General features: G+C 45.0%; 1 long non-coding RNA gene across 1 annotated transcript; it reads left to right on the top strand.

Moving 5' to 3' along the window:
• Positions 1–2,365: 2,365 nt before the first annotated feature.
• On the top strand, positions 2,366–7,638 carry LOC138171335 (uncharacterized). The gene is made up of 3 exons (XR_011170861.1): positions 2,366–2,486; positions 5,648–5,786; positions 7,078–7,638. It is a non-coding gene; the product is annotated as an uncharacterized lncRNA (long non-coding RNA).
• Positions 7,639–20,158: the final 12,520 nt, after the last annotated feature.

The following is a 20,158-nucleotide window of genomic DNA, read 5'->3' as shown; positions in this document are numbered from 1 at the left end:
GCAGCCTCTAAAGCCAAGATGCAATAAAGTATGGATCGTTTCTCTGCCACTTGTGCTCATTTTGACCTAACAATTAACACCAAGAAAACTCAGGTTCCCCATCAGCCAGCATCACACCATCCATACACGGAACCATCAAATAGCAAATGGAGAAATTTTCAGTGCTGTGCATAAGTTTGCTTTCCTCAGCAATATACTTTCCAGGGATGTCCACATAGATAATGAGGTTCACACACGCATTGCCAGAGCTGGCTCGGTGTTTGGGAGGCTCCGAAGCAAAGTATGGGGAGAGAAGAGATATTAGGCTGACTACCAAACTGAAGGTCCACAAAGCTGTGGTGCTGACCTCATTGTGTGTGCCTGTGAAACCTGGGCAGTCTACCAAGCACCATGCCAGGAAACTGAATCACTTCCATTTGAATTGTCTTGGGAAGATTCTGAAGATCACCTGGCACAATAAGGTTCTAGGCACTGAGGTCCTATTCTAACTAAACTGCCAAGTATTCAAACTCTACTGCAGAGAGTGCAACTCTGATGGGCTGACCACATTGTTCGAATGTCAAATGTATGCTTCTCTAAAATACTATTTTACAAAGAACTCACACAAGGCCGGCATTTTCACACAGTAGTCAGAAGCAATACAAGGACATGCTCAAGGTCTCTCTGAAGAACTTAGGAATTGACACAGGAGACACTGACACAGGACTGCCCAGCATGACATGCCCTCATCAGAGAAGGTGCTGTGCTCCATGATTGAAGCAGAATTGAAGTAGCTCAAATGAAACGTGAGATGCACAAATTTGGATTAATTTCCACGTCCAAATGTTCATCTGGACGATTGTACATTCATTACATCTTAATTACTGCATTCAGTTCTGGGCATCGCCATTTAGAAAGAGTGTAGATAAGGTGGAGAGAAAGGGAAATCTGGATGGGGAAGAGCCTGCGGTCCATGTCATGAGAAGACTGATTGAAGGAGCCTGGAATGGTCAAAGTGGAGAAGAGAAAGCTGAGGGCATATTAGGGTTGGCTTTAAGTCTTTGAAGAGCTGGGTGTCATGTAGAAAAAAGATTCAAACTGTCCTTTTCAGCTCCAGAGGAGACGAGAGTGACATTGAATCTGATTTAGACTTGGATAGGAATCAACCTGAGGGCTGGTTTCAAAGTAAAATGGACTGCCCTGGAAGATGGTGAGCTCCCTGTCCCAAGAGGTATTCAAGTGAAGTCTGGAAAAAGACTCTTCTACGATGTTTAAGCAGAATCTGTGAATGGTTACACTCCCACCCCCCACCCCACTCCAGATAGAATGGAAGCCCCTCGAAGCCAGGGGCTAGTTAAGTTTGTCTTTGCATTTCCAGGGGCTATCCCAATGCCTGGCACACAACAGCCCCTCCACAGATGCTCGGTGATTGATGGAACACATGACCACATTGTTTTCCTTTCATAGAATGTCAGCTCTTTGGAGCTTTGGAGGATTTTCTGTCTTTGTATTCCCAGCATCCAGCACTGTCTGGCATACATTAGGTGCTTAATAAATGGTTGTTGATTGATTGTTTTAAGAAGGCACTTTGCATTAAAAAGAGCAGCAACTGATTCCTAATAATCAGTTTGTCACCTTCAAGGGCCACTTGGGCTCAGGCAGGTTTGAGAGGAGAGAATGAGCCAACTGGCCAGGGCCACTCTGTCAACTCATTCACTGTTCAGAGAGAGACAGAGACAGGGAGATAGGGAGACAGAGAGAGTTTGGGAGAGCCAAAGAGAGACAGAGAGAGAGGAAGGGAGACAGAGAGAGAGAGACACAGAAACAGACAGAGACAGAGATGCAGAGAACAGAAGGGGACAGAGAACAGAATGTTTCTGTTGTTTTGTTAAACATTAAGGTCCCCATTTTAAAAACAAAATCGTCAATGCCTTGGTATTTCTGGCTTTATGTGGGATCATTTTCCCGTTTGTTTGTAATCTGGATATTTGTTTTTGTCAATGGCTACTAAGTTTGGAACTCTAAGATTCTTTTTAAAAAAGGCATCCGAAAGGGAAAAGCTCGAGCTCCCCCAGCCGAGAGCAGGATTAGGGAAGCCAGGGCCAGCAGGCCCCCTGCACTTTTCTATCATGGAGGAATCAAATACTAAGCTGTTAATCAGCCAACAAACAGAAGAAACCGGTAGCCCCTGCGAGGGAAGAAAGAGGCAGGAATTCCTCAGGTGGGGAGGTTGGCCAAGCGGCCCCAAGCGTTCCGCAGCTCAGGGTATAGGGAATCTCATGATTCTCTGTGCTGATAGAAATAAGACGTGGCTCTTTTCATTAGAGCTTCCTGTCAGTGCAGGCTTAGGCTTGCCAACTGTGAGGCAGGGAGGCAGCCCGGAAAAGCCGATACCTGCCAGCGATCCCCGGACAAACTGAGCACCTCTTTTGTGCCTGTCGTCCCCACGACTCCTTGGCTGCTCAGCCAAGAAGTGCCAGGCTAAGGATTTAGCCCCAGGTTCTCAGGTCCTCTATGGAGATCTATCTCCCCCTAAACCTCAATGAACCCCAAGGTCAGATATTCCCACTTATTCCTAGGCAGAACTGTCCTCTGTCTCATCCAGGACAGCATGGAGGTTTGGGATTTAAGGCTTACAAAGAAACCAACCACTGTAGAAAGGAGGGAATCATTCCCATTTTACAGATGAGCTAAGCCAGGCTCAGAGAAAGGAGAACCCCCAGGTGTGGAGATTCCAGGACCCTCTCCCCCACTCCCTCGGGCCCTGGCACATCTTCCTCACCTCCCAGGTCTCTACTCTCTCTTCTTCCTGGGCCCAGACCATCCACTTCAAGGAGGTCAGAATGAACCCAGTAGTCAGGGTAGAGGGTGAAGCCACAGCTTGACTCCACTTCCCTTGGCAGGCACTTCAGGACCAGGGCCACTGGTGATGCTGCCTGCCAGCCTCAGAGCATTCCTCAAGCTCCCTTGTGAGTCCAGCACAGACTCAGCTCCCTGTGAGTTGCCTTCTGAGCAGTGTGGCCCCTGAGCTGGCATTTGGAGCTGGTGGGACCTTAGAGGTCCTCTCCTCAGCACCCCATTGAGCCCTAGATCTAAAGCTGGAAGGGTCCCAGAGGCCATCAGGTCCAACCCTCCCATTTTGCAGATGAGCCTGAATAAAGTGATATAACGTCCAAGGTCACACTGAGGTGGCAGATCCAGGAGGGGGGAATTCTCTGCTCCCCAGGACTGAGCTGCCCTGCTCACCATGCTCATTGCCAGGCGTGAGTTCCAAGGCTCTGGGGCTGCTTCAAGCAGGCCAGGGGGGTGAAGGCTCCACGAAGAAGCTCTTCCCTCCCATCTGTTTGGCCCTTTGCAGTTTACAGGGGACAGTGCATTCTATAGAGAAAGCCTCTCCTTATCCCTCCAGTGCTTAGATGGATGGCTGGCTAGGAAGATTTAATGTTTACTGAGTCCCTTGAGGGCAAAATAGTTTTAATAATCCTACTTTTGCATTCTCCAAAGTCTAGCCCAGTACTTGGAAATTTAAATTTATTAATTCTTTGGTAAAGGTGGGGCTCTGGCCCTGGGATTTCATTAGTGCCTGATATGGAAATTCTGTCCTCTGATGGATGCCAGGCTTTTGTTTGTCATTCAGGGTCTTAGAGAATTGTCTGGGGCCTCCAGAAATTGAATGATTTAGTCAGGAGTGAGATAAGACTTGATCACAGGTGATTCCTCTGCTGGTTTTCTATCCATGACACCATGCATACAGTAGGTACTCAATCAATGTCAACTGACACATACTCTCTATCTCCATGCTTTTCTCCTGCTGTCTGCTGCCGGAAATGACAGGTCAAGTAACTGCCCAATGGCTCCATTCACCATCCCTAGGCCTTGCCAGGCCCACCTCGCCTCCCTGGTCCCCACTCACCAGATGCACTGTCTCCCCCTCCTAAGGTATAAGCTCCTTGTGGGCAAGGAGAGTGGGTGAGTCACATTTATCTTTATGTCCTCAGTGCCTACCACCATGTCCATCTGACTCAGAGTAAGAAGTTCACGTGTCCCTCTGGAATCAGATTCTCAGCTTGGGAAGAGTCTGTGCTCCGACCTGTCCCTGGGCAAGACTCCCTTTTACAGCATCCCTCTGCAAATGGTTATTCAATCTCTGTTTGAAGTCCTTCAGACAGGGAGCTCACTACCTCTTAATGTGTATGATTCTACTTTTGGCCAACTTTGATTATTAGGAAATTTTAAGCCCTTCGCAGATGAATGTAAGCTTTCTGCTTAGGTCACTATTTTGAGGGGGCATTCTGTAAAATGATAGGGTGGAAATGGGACCAGCACGGAATAGCTAAGTGTTTGGAGTCAGAATGCCAAGGTTCAAGTCGGTCCTTCTACTTACTGAGCCAAGCATAGAAGGAAGTCAAGGATTGTGTGAAAAGTGATGAGAAATGGGTAAATTCTGGGCATGGGGGCAACCTGGGTGGTATCTGACATCTGGAAGGTGCTTCAAAAAGGCTCACTGAGTTGGGTTGAATTGAATTGAACAAGATGCAGATGCAGAAGAAAAGAGTATTGATAGAAGCAGTCAGGAGGCCAATTTGATTGAAGAGGAGTTTATGCAGGCAAGTGATGGGAGGCTGGAACCAGCTGACAAACCAGGCTTTAAATGCCAGGGCAGGTTGTATTTTTGTCCTAAAGTCCACAGGGAGACACTGGTGTCAGTGGGGCAGGGGAATGGCACAGTCAGGCTTTAAGAAGACTATTTTGTCCCTTGCCTGAAGGATGGCTTGGTTATGAAAGGAGACTGGAGGAAGGGAGGCCAACCAGGAAGTGGTTGCAATAATCCAGGCAAAGGTGTTATGGTTGTCCAACCCCTTCACTTTATAGAAACTAAGAAAGGGAAGAGATGTGTCTAAGATCTCACAGAAGCAGGATGTGGACCCAGGTGGGATCTGGAAGAAGGGGTCTTAGAGACCATTCAGCCCAACCCTCTAATTTTAAGGAAGAGGAAACTGAGGCTCTAAGAGGAAATGTGATGAGCCCAAGGTCACACAGGGAGTAGAAGATCTAGCATTTGGACCCAGACCTTTGCCTCCAAGAGCACAGCCCCTCTCCCTACACATTCCTGCTGCCGAGTCTCCTCATAAGGGCCTTCTTTGTGGTCAGTTTGTCTCCCTACCTCCACTAGAAGGTTCTGGAAGGCACAGACCTCTGTCTCCCCACAGTGCTGGGGAGTTTCATGAAGGCTATTTGGTTTGGGGGCTGACTGTTAGATTTTAGAGAAGGACAGAGGTCAAGTGCCAATAGCTGCCCTGGTCAGTCCACTTCTGAAACCCTGCTCAGGAGCAGAAATTCACAAGCTAGAGAGTGTCCCAAAGAAAGTGGCCAGAATTGCAGAGGATCCTGGGGAAGACCTGTAAGGCCTGCTCCATAATGCTTGTGATTGGCTGACTAACTGACAGGTGGAACGTGAAGCTTATGGGGATAGCAGAAAGAAACCAGGATGTGGAGTCAGAGACCTGGCTTCGAATTCTGCCTGTGCCACCGACTGACTTTGTGACCCTCTGGGGAAACAGCTTCTCCTCTCTGGGGTTCTGCTTCCCCATCTTCGAAGTGAGAAAGTTAGAATGCATGACCCTGAAGCAATGATATTCTATATTCTTTGTTCTATGATCTCTTCCAGCTCTGAAAATGCTTTGGGTTTTGGCGATGATGATGATGGTGGTGGTGATGAGAGAAGGGGAAGGAGGAGGAAGAGGAGAACAAGGAGAAAGAAAAGGAAGAAAAGAAGGAAAAAGTTAGCATTTATGTGGAGTTTAAAGGTTTGAAAAGAGCTTTAAAAATATAACTCCTTCAATCTTTACAATAACCCTGAGAGATTGGTACTATTATTTTTCTCATTTTACATATGGGGAAACTGAGGTAAACAGGTTAAGTGACTTGCCTAGGACAAAGAGCTAGGAAGTGTCTGAGACACTGGATTTGAGTTCATGTGGTCCTGTCTCCAAGTTCAGTCCAAGCCACATCTCTGACATTCTGTGTTCTGTAACCTGAGACTCGAAGTCCATTTGTATAAAACTCTTCATTGGTGAAGACTGATTACTCAATGCTCTGAGCCTGCATTAGGGGCAGAGCTGGTGAGAGCTTGTGAGAGAAGAGAGCTCCTGGTCTTCTGACTTCCAGATTCAAGAAAGAAAACATTCATTTCCAGGCTGCCTTCAGATCCCTAAAGGGAGAAAAGATTCTGACATGTAGAGGGAGTATGAGTGCTGTATGCTGCCCATCCACATGGGTCTCTCTAGATATGGTTCCAAGGGAGGCCTGAACTGATATCCTGAGAGTCTCCTTCACCCACCCTTCTCCAAGGAGGCTTTAATTCCTGCCAAGAGGAGAAGCACAAAATTGTACCGGGTCAGAATTATATCTATCTGCCCCCTTAAATATTGTCCGTCTAGGGAAAATGATTTTTTTTGGTTCAAGTTAAACTCCTGATTGTTTTCCTTCAACTGGAAGAGGTATCCCAAACTATACATCCAAAACTTAACTCTCTTCCTATTGAATACCAGTTCAATCATTCTCTCCCTTTGGGGACCTGAAGACAGTCTGAAATTGAGGGTCTTCTTTCTCAAGGTGTCTCTCTCTGCCCCTGATATAGGCTTTGGAGAATTGAGTAATCAATCTCCATTGAAGAGAGACTTAGGCAATCGAGATTTGGGCTTTGGGTTACAGTTCTAAGATCCTTTCAAGATCTAACATTCTAGGTTCTAGTTTTTAAGCCTTCTTCCAGCTCTGACATTCTGTTCCAAGGCACTTTCGATCTGAAATTCTAGGTTCTGGGTTCTAAGGTCTTTCCCAGCTTGGATATTTTCTACATTCTAAAGTCCCTTCAAGCTCCAAATTTTTTTCTAAGTTCTAAGTCTTCTCTAAACTCTGACATTCTTTGTTCTAAAGTCCTTTAAGATCTTACATTCTAGGTCCTAAGTTCTAAAGTCCTTTACAACTTTAGCATTAGAGTTGGAATTGTGTTCTAAGGTGAGTGAAATCACAGAAGAACTGATAAAAAGGTGTTAACTATTAAGTGAAATATCTTTACTCTCTTATCCCTCTACAAAGTGCAACAAAATTCTCCCTGATGGAATTGGAAGGAAGTTTGCCAATGGCTTTCCAAGATTGTTCACATCCCCAGTGGCCTTTAAAAAGCAAAGTCCATAAGAAATGAACAGGTGGATTTCAGAAAACACCTGGAAAGATTCACATGAACTGATACTGAGTGAAGTGAGCAGAACCAGCAGAACATTGTGTGAAGACCAGCTTTGATCGACTTTTCTCTTCTTAGCAATACAATGATCTAAGACAATTCCAAAAGACTTATGATGCAAAATGCCATCCACATCCAGAGAAAGAACTATGGAGTCTTAATGAGATTGAAGCATACTGTTTACTTTTTTGCTTTTTCTTTCTTATAATTTTTCCCTTTTCTTCTGATTCTTCTTTCATAACATGTGGAAATATGTTTAATATTATTGTACATGTATAGCTTATATCATATTGCATGCTGTCTTGGAGAAGAGCGGAAAGGAGGGAGGGAAAAAATTTGGAACCCAAAATCTTATAAAAGTGAATGTTGAAAACTATCTTTACATGTAATTGGAAAAAATAAAGGACTATTAAATGGGGGGAAAATATTTCCCCTAAATGTTGTGCCAAGATAACATTATGCTGTTTGTATATACTTTCAATAAAAACATTTTCTCACCTGGAAAAAAATTAGAAGTCAAGCCCTCATGCCCTGAGTAAAGATGTGGCAGAAATCAACTCCAAGGAGTGTGACCCTGACATTCTAGAGGACAGCTAACTGTAGAAGAAGACTCTAGCTTCTGACAAGGGCGTGTTCTCTGCATCTAGGAAGTCAAGATAATTTCTCTCTGCTTCCTCCAACATTCACTCTGGATCTCATGGATTGAACGACAATAGGTCGCTGCCCAAGTACCACTTAATGGCTATTTGGGGCCCTCATGGCTCAGAGTGAATGTAAATAGTAACTGTTCCTCTTTTGGCCAGCAACCCTGAGGGTCTTCCCCTCCCAGTTTGATTTTTTTTTATTAAAGGGGCCATCCCTAGACTCACTTCTTAAAGAGACCTATTCACAGAAATGGTGTTGCCTCACTCAAAATGAGAACCTGGAAAGAGCTTAGCTTAAAAGGGCCAAACTCTCCTATTGTATCCTGGGCCATTTCCAGTCCTCCTGATGAATATATGGTCACTGGACCCAGATGCCTTTGGAGGAGACAGTGAAGCTGGTAACTTTGCACAACCTTCCCTGACTCAAATCAAAGTCAATCACAAGTCATGTCATCATCTCCCTGAAGCCATGGTCCTCTTTGAGAATAAAGGACAAAGCACATGAACTTACAATACCATCTTGATAAATACCTTTGTTTTGAGCTAATTTAATTGTAACCATCAATGAGCTTCCTAAAAAAAATTCCCAGGACCTTATGGATTCACAAGTGAATTCTACTAAGCATTTAAAGAACAATTAATTCCAATACTATATAAACTATTTGTGAAAATAGGCAAAGAAGGAGTCCTACCAAAGCCTTTTTATGACACAAACATGGTGCTGATACTAAACCAGGAAGAGTGAAAACAGAGAAAGAAAACTTTTAACCAATTTCCCTAATGAGTATTGATGCAAAAAATTTAAATAAAATACTAACAAGGAGATTACAGAAATATATCACAAAGATCATACATTATGACCAGGTAGGATTTGTATCGGAAATTCAGGGCTGGTTCAATATTAGGAAAACTATGAGCACAATAGACCATATCAATAATAAAACCAACAAAAGTCATATAAGTATCTCAATAAATGCAGAAAAAGCTTTTGACAAAATACAGCACTCCTATCAAGACACTCCTTTTCCTATTAAAAACACTAGAGAGCATAGGAATAAATGAAGCTTTCCTTAAAATGATAAGTGCTATCTATCCAAAACCATAAGCAAGCATTATCTGTAATGGGGATAAGACAGAAGCAGTCCCACTAAGATCAGGGTGAAACAAGGATGCCCATTATCATCACTATTATTCAATAGTGTGCTAGAAATGTTAGCTGTAGCAGTAAGACAAGAAAAGAAGTGGAAGGAATTAGAATAGGCAATGAGGAAACAAAGCTATCACTCCCGCAGATGCTAGGGTAGTATACTTAGAGAATCCTAGAGAATCAACTGAAAAATTAGTTGAAATTATTAAAAACTTTAGCAGTTGCAGGATATAAAATAATTCCACATAAATCATCAGTATATATTACCAACAAAGTGAAGTAGCAAGAGATAGAAAGAGAAATTTCATTTAAAATAACTGCACACAATATAAAATACTTGGGAGTCTACCTGCCAAGACAAACCCAGAGACTATATGAACACAATTACAAAGCATTATTCACACAAATAAAGTTAGATCTGAGCAATTGGAAAAATAATAACTGCTTATGGGTAGGCCAATATAATAAAAATGACAATTCTACCTAAATTAATTTACTTATTCAGTGCCATACCAATCAAACTACCAAAAATTATTTTATAGAGCTAAAAATAATAATAAAATTATATGAAAGAACAAAATGTCAATAATATGCAGGGAATTAATGAAAAAAAATATGAAGAAAGGTGGCCTACCAGTAGAAGATCTCAAATTATATTATAAATCAATTGTCATCAAAACAATGTGGTACTGGCTAGGAAATAGAGTGGTGAATCAGTGGCATAGATTAGGTACATGATACACAATAGGTAATAACCATAGGAATCTAGTGTGGGATAAACCCAAAGATCCAAGCTTTGGGGACCAGAACTTACTGTTTGACAAAACCTGCTGAGAAAACTGGAAAGCCCTTTGGCAGAAACTAGGTATAAACCAACAGGTCACACTACATAACAAAATAAGTTCAAGATGAGTACATGATTCAGACATAATGGGTGATGTCATAAACAAATTAAGGAAACATGGATTATTTACCCATCAAATCTATGAATAAGGGAAGAATTTATGATCACACAAGAGATAGAGGGCATTATGGAATATGAAATGGATAACTTTAATTACAGTAAATTTAAAAGGTTTTGCACAAACAAAATCAGTGCAGCTGAGATTAGAAGGAAAGTCAAAAACTAGGAGGAAATTTTTATAGCAAGTGTCCCTGATAAAGGCCTCATTTCTCAAATGTATAGAGAATTGAGTCAAATTTATAAGACTTCAAGTCATTCCCCAATTTATAAATGGTCAAAAGATATACAGTCAGTTTTCAGAGGAAGAAATCAAAGCTATCTCTAGTCATATTTTTAAAATACTTTAAATCACTATCGATTTGATAAGTGTAAATTAAAACATCTCTTAGGTACCCCCTCACACCTATCAAAGTAGCTAATGTAGCAGAAAAATAAAAAGCAAATGTTGGAGGGGATGTGCAAAATATTGAGACAGTAATGCATATTTGGTGGTGTTGTAAGCTGGTCCAACCATTCTGGAGAGCAATTTGGAACCATGCCCAGAAGGCCATAAAACTGCATACCCTTTCACTCAGCAATACCACTACTAGATCTGTATCTCAAGGAATTTTTTTAAAAAGGAAAAGGACCTATTTGTACAAAAATATTTATAATAGTTCAGTTCTTTTTGTGGTGGTAAAAAATTGGAAATTGAAAGGATGCCCATCAACTGGGGAATAGCTGAACAAGTTGTGGTATATGATTGTGATGAACTACTCTTGTGCTGTAAGAAATGATGATGAAGATGGTTTCAGAAAAACCCAAAAAGATTTACATGAACTGACACAAAGTGAAGTGAGAACCAAGAGAGAGCTGTACACAGTAACAGCAATACTATACAATAACTTAGAGCTATGAATGACTTAGATATTCTCAGCAATACAAAGATCCAAGACAATTCCAAAGGATTTCTGATGAAAAAGGCTATCCACTTCTAGAGAAAAAACTAATGGAATCTGAAAGCAGATCGAGGCACACTATTTTTTACTTTATTTTTGTTGGGGGCTTTTGGTATGTGTTGTCTTTCATAACATGACTAATATGGAAATATGTTCTGCATGATTGCGTATGTATAACTGACATCAAATTGCTTGCCTTCTCAATGAGGAGAGAATGGAGGGAGGTAGAGAATTTGGAACTGTTTAAAAAATGTTAAAAACTGTTTTTACATGTAATTGGAAAAAATAAAATACATTTTAAAATAATCTTATTGTACCGATTGACTGATTATTAAAGTAAGCATACCAGTGGGGGCTCGTGAGCCATAGAAATGGGCACCAAGAACACAGCTGGATCCTTGGGTAGTCATTACTCCCACTAAATACCTGACTTGCCATTGCAAAAGGAGGAGGCTCTAATTTTGGTTTCTACACAAAAATGTGGTTCCTAGAAGTAAACACAGTATTCTAGATGTGGTCCCAGCAGTGTGTAGTGAAGTACAATGATCTTCTTAGTCCTGTCCATCACGACTCTCTTTATGTCATCTAATATCCCATTAACTTTCTCATACCCGGGCCTTCCCTATCTTGTGGTTTTGAGGTTTATTTTTTAACTCTCTGACATTCTGTGATCTTGGGATGTTTATCCCAGCAGCTAGGTGGCACAATGAGAGAGCACTAGATCTGGAGTCAGGAAGGTCTGAGTTTAAATCCAGGCTCAGACACCTACCAACTGTGTGACCTTGGGCAAGTCATCTAACTTCTGTTTGCCTCAGTTTCCACCTCTGTAAAATGAGGGTGCTAATATCACCTAGCTCCCATTTGGTAAGGATCAAATGAGATAATAATTGCAAAGTTCTTAGAAGAGCTTCTGACACATACTAGGGGTTAAATAAGGCTTAGGTATTACTATTAATTATTCTGTAGGGAAAAAAAGTCCTAAGAGTGGTTAAGAAGGATTCTTAGAGGGGGTGGCTAGGTGGTGCAGTGAGTAGAGTGCCAGCCCTGGAGCCAGGAGGACCTGAGTTTGGATCCAGGCTCAGACACTTAACACCAAAAAAAAAAAATAGCCGTGTGACCTTGGACAAGTTACTTAACCCCAATTGCCCTCCAAAAAAAGCCAAAAATAAAAAAGAAGGATGCTTAATGAGGCAACTGAGCCCTAGTCATGGGAAATGACTGGTCTAAGGCAACAGAGGCAGCCAGTGGCACCACCATTAGTCAGACCCTGGTTTCCTTGCTCTCAGGACACTGTGATAAAGTTCCTGTGGCTCAAGCAGCCTTTTTCTGGCTATGGAGAACAACCCCATACACTCTTCTCCTCATTTAGGGCCCAGGCACGTCCTGGCCTCATTAGAAGACAGTTGGTTTAGGGCTCATTACTGACAGTCGCCTTGTCAGCATTTCTGCAGCTTTGGGGCTGAGGGTCAGCAAAGGGCACAGAGGTCATGGTCAGAGGGAGAGGGGGGGTAGCCTGAAGGGAGCAGGTCTGGGGAAGACAGGCAGTCAGTTCTGTGGGAGAGAAGGCTGAACCAAGTTATTCCTCAGGAAGCTCCCAGGCTGACAACTCCTCTTCCTCCCCATCCCACCCCATCCCCACTGGCCCCCAAGCTCTAAGTGACCTGGAGGCAAAGGAAACTTTGCTTACTTCCTTCTGCTAAGGATCCATTGGAAGCTGAAGATGATGGGGAAAGGACCGGAAAAGGGATAGAGGTGGTTAGAGGTTAGAGGTTATAATAATAACAATAATAATTAATAAGAGCTAGCATTTATATAGTGCTTTAAGGTTTGCAAAGCACTGTACAATTATCTAATTTAAACCTCACAATCCAGTAAGGTAGATCCTGCTACTCCCATTTTACAGATGACGAAAATGAGGCAAACAGAGATTAAGGGACTTGCCCAGGGTCACACACCTGGAAAGTGTCTGAGGCTGGATTTGAGTTCAGGCCTTCCTGTCCAGTGCTCTGTCTATATTACTTGAAGGACTATCTTATTCATTGAATTAGCATTGGCAAAAACACCATGGCACCATGGAGGGAACATTGAGCTTGAAGTGCTAGGATCTGCCACTTACTATGTTCAAGCGCAGTTCTGCCTGAGTTTCAATCCAGCCTCTGACATTTACTAGCTGTGTGACCCTTAACCTCTGTTTGCCTCATTTTCTTCATCTGTAAAATGGGAGCAGTAACAGTACTTACCTTATTGGGTTGCCTGTGCTTTGCAAACCTTAAAGCACCTTGGACAGTTCTCTTTCCTCTCTAGACTGTGGCTTACTTATCTATCAAATGAGAGCATTGGACTAGATTATAGTCTATACATCCATGATCCCGTGACTTGAGCGGTCATTTACTTCAACCTCAACCCTACTGATAGCGCCTCTGACTGGTGATCCTCCATTCCAGCCTTCATTTGAGGAACTCCAGTAATGGAGAACTCACCACATCAAGCAGAGCATTCCCCTTTTAAACAACCCCAGCTGTGAAGAGATCTTGCCCTATGTTGAGCTAAGATCTGCTTTCCTGTAACATTCACCCTTCCATCCCACTTTGACCCGCTGGAGTCAAGCAGAATGAGTATAATTACCCCTGGGGCAGCCCAGCTGCCATATTCTCAACCCATCAGTAAACATTCATTCATAGTGGAAGGAAAAGGAAGAATACAGGGGAAAGTTAGGCTATAGAAAAACATAAGCATTATTTAAGCACCTACTATGTGCTCATCCCTGGTGACATGAAAAGGAACTCAACTTCTAGATTGTCCCCAGTTCTGCTGACAGATCCTCACGTGGCTTCAAGTTTCCTAGGAACATTGCAACTTGTCACTATCACAGATACAACATGGCACCTAGAACTGGACAGAACACTCAACATGGTGTAATAGATTGAGCCCAGGACTTAGAGCTAGGAAGATATGAGTTCAAATCCTGCCTCAGACACTTATTAGCGATGGGAAGAACCATTGTGGTACCCTTGGACAGAGTGTGGGATTTGGAGTCAAAGAATCTGAGTTCAGATCCTGACTGCCTGCATGACCTTGAGGAGGTTACCAGTCTGCAGTGCTTCCTGAAGTCCCAGTCTCTGAAGGCCTTTCCACCTCAAGATCTATATTCTCTGATCCCGTAGAAGTCCCTTAAGCCTCAGCTCCCTCATCCAGAAAATGAGGGAACTGGACTTGATATCTTGTAAGGTCCTTCCCCCTCTAAATCTCTGAGTCTGTGATGTCAGGGCAGAGGTCAGCAGAACCTGCAGTCTGCTTGCACCCAAGACCCATTGGGGGCCAACACTTTGGGGATCTTGTATTGAAAGTGTATAGAAATTGTGCTACACAAAATGAAGACACAATTTTGCTTGAGAGAGATTTAAAGGGGGCCATGAAGCGAAGGACTATAGGGAACATTCTTAGCTCAATGATAATCATACATATACTATACAGCATGTGGGAGAGGAGGGGAAATTCCCAGCTCAGAATAAATATGGAACTCTATCAAAAATGACTCCTGTATAATGAAAACAGAATCTGTATCTATGCTACATCACACCAACAGCTCCACGCTCTCATCAGTATGGATGTGCCCGTCCCCTATGATGGCTTCCCTCCCACAGGTGCATCCCAGTCAGTCCCTCCTATGTGCTGTGGGCTCTGCTTGTGCCAGTGGACCCCCAGGGCAGCCTGCTGGTCATCCTCCACGCTCTCTACATGGCCACCACCCTCTTCCTCTGTGATCAGTCATTTCTTTGATAACAGTCTTCCCCCTGGCTCTTCTTCAGACTATCTTATTTGTAGTTCCTTTGTTGCCTGCTCCCACCCACCATACAGCAACAAGAAAACTAAAAACATGAGATGCCCAGTTGTGCCTGGAGGAAGGATGGCATTGGACTAATAAACAGGACCCGGTCCAGCCTCAGCAGGACCCGCCTGGGCATGAAGTCACATGGACTTCTTCCCTCCTCACAAGAAAAGGAGTAAGAAAAGTTTGTGACAACCAGTGAGGGGGAATTGTCCCCAGTTTGCAGTTGAGGAGTCTGAGGATTCGGGAGGTCATGTGAAGGAAAGAGGCAAGCATTTATTGAGCACCTACTATGTGCCCTCCTGGCACCATGCTAAGTACTCTACAAATATCTCACCTGACCCTCACAATTGCCCTGTGAGGTAGGTGGTGTGACTAGCCCCATTTTACATTTAAGGAAAATGAGGCAGGCAGGGGCATTCTTACCCTGGGTCACACAGTTAGAAAATGCCTAAAGAGAGACTTGAACTCAGGTCTTTCTGACTCCAGACCCAAGGCTCTGTGCACTATGCTGCCACCTAGCTGCTGCTGGGAATATGCAATCGTAGGAGAGCCAGGTCTGAACATCAAGGGGTCTCTGGATTCCAAGTCCCAGGACACCAGTACTGGGCAGCAGCAGCCAGGACCAGAAGTCAGCCAGAGCCTCGGCTGGGGAAAAGCCAGTCCTGCATGGGACTGAGCCAAGATAACCAAACAATGCCAGGCACGGAGACCTCACCCACCAAGAAAGTGGCTTCAGCTGAGACCTAGAGTGCAGAAACACCCCTTACACATGGTCCCAACAATCGTAGAATGTCAGAGCAGAGTAATATCTTCACATATGAAACACAGGAAAGCAAAGCCAAGAGGGACCTTAGAACAGGGGATGTCAGGCCTGGGAGGGGCCTTAGAACAGGGGATGTCAGGCCTGGGAGGGGCCTTAGAACAGGAGTGTCAGAGCTGGAGAGGATGGGTGGTGCTTAGAACAGGGGATGTCAGAGCTAGGAGGGACCTTAGAATAGGGAATATCAAAGATGGTAGGAGCCTTAGATATCATCTAGTCTAATCCCTTTAGAGTTTTTACAGCTTGAGAAACTGAGGCCCAGATTGAAGAACAGACTTGCCCAAGGTCACTTAGCTAGGCTAGTCCACATCTTTTAACCCCCAGGTCCAAGCCTTACTACCCACCAGCCCTAGCTCCCAGAAGAGCTGAGCATCAGGTGGTCCCTACCCTGCCTCCCCACCCAATGCCGACACACCTGCCAGTCTCGCTGGGCTCCAGATTATCAGACAAGAGAGGCAGGTGGTACTTGGGATCAGGACCTATCCCACAGGGTTGTCGTGAGATAATACATGTGAAGCACTTTGCCAGCATTCAAAGTCCCATATAAATGTTATCGTATTTGGAGTTAGAGGACCAGGTTCAAATCCTGCCTCTCTGACTTGCTCCCTGGGTGTCTTTGGACACATCCCTTTAGCTATGTGAGCTGTCACTTGGCCATCTGTAAAATCAGGGAGCTGGACCAACTCTAAGGTCCTTTATAGGTCTAGAGTGATGATCCTGTGGTCTCTTTGCTGAATGTGCCCATTGATGCTGCCCGCTCAGCTGTCTACACCTGGGGCAGCCCTGGGTTGGAGAAGAGGCCATTCACAGACAGAGGGCTGGAAGAGAGCTGAGTGACCGCCGCAGGCAGAGAAGTGGTCATCCACCAACAAGATATAGACATTTGCTACAAAGTGACCCAAGATGGGGCCAGTGGTGGGACTGCAAAAGGCAGGATTTGAGATGAATCTTGAAGGGAACACGGGGAGTCAGGAGGCAGGAGTGAGGAGGGAGGGCATTCCAGGCAGGGGGAACGGCCAGTGCTAAGACATGGAGTTGGGAGATGGGGATTCTCATGTGAGGAACATCAAAGGGACTTGTGTCGTTGTTCCATGGTGCGTGGTGCTGGCCATGGTTGTGAAAAGTATGGAAAAGGAAGGAGGCCTCAGGGGCCAAACAAGGGAGCTTTATATTTGATCCTGGAGACAGTAGGGAGCCACTGCAGTTGACTGAGTAGGGAGAGCTCTGATAACACCCCAGAAAGGGAGAGACAGCAGCCAAGATCTGCTGAGCCTACTGCCTCCTGGTGGCAGCCCCTGGCCCTCACCTCCTCTCCTCCTCCTTCTTCCCCTCTTCCTCTTCCTCCTTCTCTTCCTCTTCCCCCCTTCCTCCTCCTCTCAGTCCTTGGTTTCCTGATCAGGATCCCTGGGGAGGGAGCTACTCTCCATCTAGGTTCTTCTCAGACAAAGAACCACCACAGAAGGAGGCTCTGAGGGCCTTCACTCCAACCACCCCCTGAAGAATCCTCTGGATCACAGGGTCATAGATTCACACCACAGAGCCCCCAAAGTCCACATGGTCCAACCTCCTCATTTCACAGAGATTGGCCCAGTGATCTGCCCAAGGTCACACAATCAGAAAGCAGCAGCACCCACCATTTGAAGATCTTTGAAGGGGGTGGGAGGAGGGTCAGACCCTAGCCCACTTTTTGAGATCACTAAATGTTGGGAAATCTTGCCTGACGTCAAGCTTGAAATGAGCCACAAGAGCAGTACAGTGAAAAGATCTCAGGCAGATCCCTGAGTCAAAGGACCTAGGTTCGAATCCAGCCTTGGACACACACTGGCTGTGTGAGCCTGGCAAGTCACTTAATCTCTGTGCCTCAGTTTCCTCATCTGTAAAATGAAAAGGTGGGACCCCGTAGCCCCTAAGGTCCCTGCTAGCTCAAAAGCAGCAGCCCTATGGATGTTTCCATTCATTCTCTCCATCTCCATTGCCCTCTCTGGACCCTCTCCAGCCTATCGGTGAATGTCCTCCTTCAATTGTGGTGCCCAGCGGCGATCCCGATGCTCATAATGAGATCTGACAAGGGCAGAGGGACGGTCAGCTCCCTGGTGCTGGGCACTCTGCCTCGCTTGGTGGGGACTAAAATAGCATTACTCTTTCCGCCACAACTCTCAAAGACTCAAAGGCTTTTAAGGAAAAGTGGGTCTATTACAGTGTGCCTGAAAGGAACTCCAGCTGAGCGAGATGCTGCCTAATCGAGGTCCCTGGGCAGCCCGCTTTAATGAACAGACAATAATGACTCGTAATTAGTGCATCAATTGTTTGCAGGTAAATGCTTCCTCTCAGGGGCTGGAGAGCCCTGGGCACTGAGACTGCAGGGACAGATATAGACTGCCAGAATTGGGAAGGGTGTTAAAACAGAGAACCCTCAGAACTGAGAGAGTCTTGAGAACAGGGAATGTCAGAGCTTTCAAAAGACCTTAACATACAGAAAATCACACCTGGGAAGAACTTTAAAACATAAAACACAGAATGTCAGGGCTGGGAGGGGCCTTAGAACAGAGGATGGCAGGGCTGGGAGGGCCTTAGAACAGGGGATGGCAGGGCTTGGGAGGGCCTTAAAGATAGCGCCCCCAGTGAGCAATGCCAGCAGATTCTAAGGGTCTCCACTGGAGCTGGGGAATAGAGTTGGGGTAATCTGCCCAAACTATCCTGGTTCATAAGTGATAGGCCCAGCACTTGGGCCCAGGATCTCTGAGGCTCTTTTCTGTCCCCTAGAATCCATGGAGACAATAGGTAGAGGGGCCTTTGTCCAGTGTGGATAATGTTCCAGTCCCATCCAAGAGCTTCCCTACTGTGCTGAGCTGGGCTCTTGGGGTTGTGGAAGGGAGCTGTCCCCAGAGCTGTCCTGAGTTTACTTCCAAACCAGAGGTTGCCTTGGAGGCCCCTTTAAAAGTAGAAACAGGAAGAAGTCAGTTTCATCATTTTACAGGTGGAGAAACTGAGGCCCATGGAGGTCAAGTGACTTTCCCAAAGTTGCCCAGCTTATTATAAGTGTCAGAGGACTTTTTTCTATTGGCTCACTCTGGAATCTTTCCCAAGCCCACTCCCCTCTCTGAGCTATAGCTTTTCTTCTGTAAAAAGAGGGTATGGGGCAGCTAGGTGGCACACTGACCCTGGAGTCAGGAGGACCTGAGTTCAACTCAGACCTTAGACACTTAACACAAAAAAACTAGCCATGTGACCTTGGGCAAGTCACTTAACCCCAACTGCCCTCCAAAAAGGCAAAAAATAAAGAGAGACAGAGAGAGAGAGAGAGACCAGACACCCTTTACAGCTCCTCCCGACTCTGAATTTGGAGTTAGAGGATCTATCCAAGCCATTCACTACCCATGTAATCTATATGCAAAACACCTAATCTCCCTGGGCTTCAGTTTCTCCATCTGTAAAAAGACATGGCCTCTCCAAAAGACTAGATGCGTTCTGAGTCCCAGCTCCACGTTCATCATTTTACTTATGTAACACAGAACTTTCACCAGTCTTGTTTCCTTGGGACCTCACAGCAATTCTGTGAAGTGGCTACTTCAGACAGATCTCTCCATTTTACAGATGAGAAAACTGAAGCTCAAAGAGGCCAAGTGTTTTGCTCATGGTCACAAAGGCAGGATTTGACCCCGTTCCTTCCTGAGTAGGGGTCCACCATTCTTTCCACACTGCCTCCTAGAACTCAAGGATTTATTCATACCATGGAGAACTCTGAGGTCCCTATCCTCCCAAATCGAGGAATTTTGCCCCTTTCTGCAGGATTTGCCTTGTGATAAGTGATCCTCTTGGGTCAAATTCACTAACCACACCAAAGAGGTCCCTTGGGTCCTGGGGAGAACTTGAGGGCAGATGCTGGAAACCAGTGCTTTATTTAACCCAGCTTCTCAGCTCAGGGCTGGGTTTGCTATTCAGGGTGACCTTTCCCAGCCCCTCCCTGCTCCTGGTCCATCTGTCTCTTCCTGACTGGAGGAAAGACACATCATTGATCCTGGTACATTATCAATCAGTATAGATCTCTGTGTTTAATGAATGAGCCTGCTAACAAGAGCGATCAATGGGTTTGTAAAATTAGCTCCTTACGATTCCTGTGTCTTTCCCAAGCTCTGAACAGGACCTTCAGGCAAAGATGGATGAAGACTGGCCCACAGAGGCCAAAGGCCCCAGAGTAAACTGTTTCCTGACAGAGGTCATTTCCCAAGCGGGGGCCAGGGCTGATCGCCCAAGCATCACAGCCTGCCATTCAGATGCCTAGTCATGGGCAATCTTCCATGGTGGCGGGACATTGTGCTTAGTCATGAGGTATCATGAGCGGGGCTCTGCGGCTGAATTTGAAGGACTCCTCATCATCCATCACATCCCCTCTTGGATGAACCCTTGGGCAGTACAGGGTCTGACTCTAAGTCACACAGATATCTAACACAGGATAATCCTCCCAGAAACAGAACAAATCACAACAGAGGAAGTAATGGCACCACGACCAAGCTCTGAAAGTCTCTCCCCTGACATCCATCTTTTCATTGACTTTCATCTTGTTGATGATTTTGGTGAATCTGGAGGAGAG

Source organism: Petaurus breviceps, unplaced genomic scaffold, assembly GCF_028583685.1.
Source record: "Petaurus breviceps papuanus isolate PSGF00001 unplaced genomic scaffold, PetGlider_PUasm1.0 428, whole genome shotgun sequence".
In the NCBI taxonomy this organism is placed as follows: Eukaryota; Metazoa; Chordata; class Mammalia; order Diprotodontia; family Petauridae; genus Petaurus; species Petaurus breviceps.
The sequence above is the reverse complement of the archived record's forward strand: the minus strand, read 5'-3'. Positions and strand labels throughout refer to the sequence as shown.